Here is a 984-nt window from a genome sequence, read left to right on the forward strand (position 1 = left end):
CCTCCTCCGCCCGGCCGAAGCTGTCCTTCCCCTCCTCTCTGTTCTGTGTGGCCGGATAGTGGGGCCCACATGTCAGCCGGACACCCTGCCCTCTCTCCCTCCCTCTCTCTCCTCCCCGGGCCCGCGTGTCAGCCGCCCACTTCCCCTCTCTCCCACTGACAGGTGGTCCCCACCTGTCAGCCGTCAGCTCCTCTCTCCTCGCTGACGTCAGCAGCTCCATTAATTGCGCAATAATTGATTTAGGACTTTTCTGTTTAGCTAAAAAACCTAGAAAACTTCTAAAATTCATAAGTAATTCATCTAGTCTCCGTTTAGGTCCAGTCAAGTTTCATTAAATCCAGAAAATTGACAAGAATCCATTAAAAATAGTTTCTTTCTCTGTTTCAGTAGTTTTTTAGCCCGTTTTGTTTGTTTTGCCTTGTTTGTCGTAGGTTTTGCCCCCGTCGCAGCGCCGTTTGTTCTCGAAGTCGTCGCCGAAGTTCCTCGTGGGTCTAAGCAAGGCAAGTGGCACCCTTCTTTGATCATATTGAACCTATGTTTATAAAATCCCCCGCTTTTACATTCAAACATGCATTGTGTTCAAATGTATTTACTTTATTTATCTATTGGGCATTTACCAATATACCCGTTGATCCCCATTTATTATTATTGTCATCCCAGGGTTAATTTGACTAGAATTAGGGTTAGTCAATGCTTAGCCATGCTTAGTTCAACTAGCTCACCAATTATTATTTGATTACTGTTACACTTTGATAGACCTTTAATGGTTGAAATCATTATTCATTTCCCGATATGGGTTAATACAACTAAAATATTGCTTATGGTGGGCTGTGGGTGCATGGTTTTGAGAGTCGCACCCATGACAATTAAGGACCGGTTCTCAGGAAACCCTGAAGGTCTTACACGTACTAACCACAAGCCAGAATGGGCAACGGTGAGACTCGTAATCTAGCTTGTCCGTATTCGACGTACCCAGGCAAGGGT

The sequence above is a fragment of the Oryza brachyantha genome, chromosome 9, assembly GCF_000231095.2.
Source record: "Oryza brachyantha chromosome 9, ObraRS2, whole genome shotgun sequence".
NCBI classification, from domain to species: domain Eukaryota; kingdom Viridiplantae; phylum Streptophyta; class Magnoliopsida; order Poales; family Poaceae; genus Oryza; species Oryza brachyantha.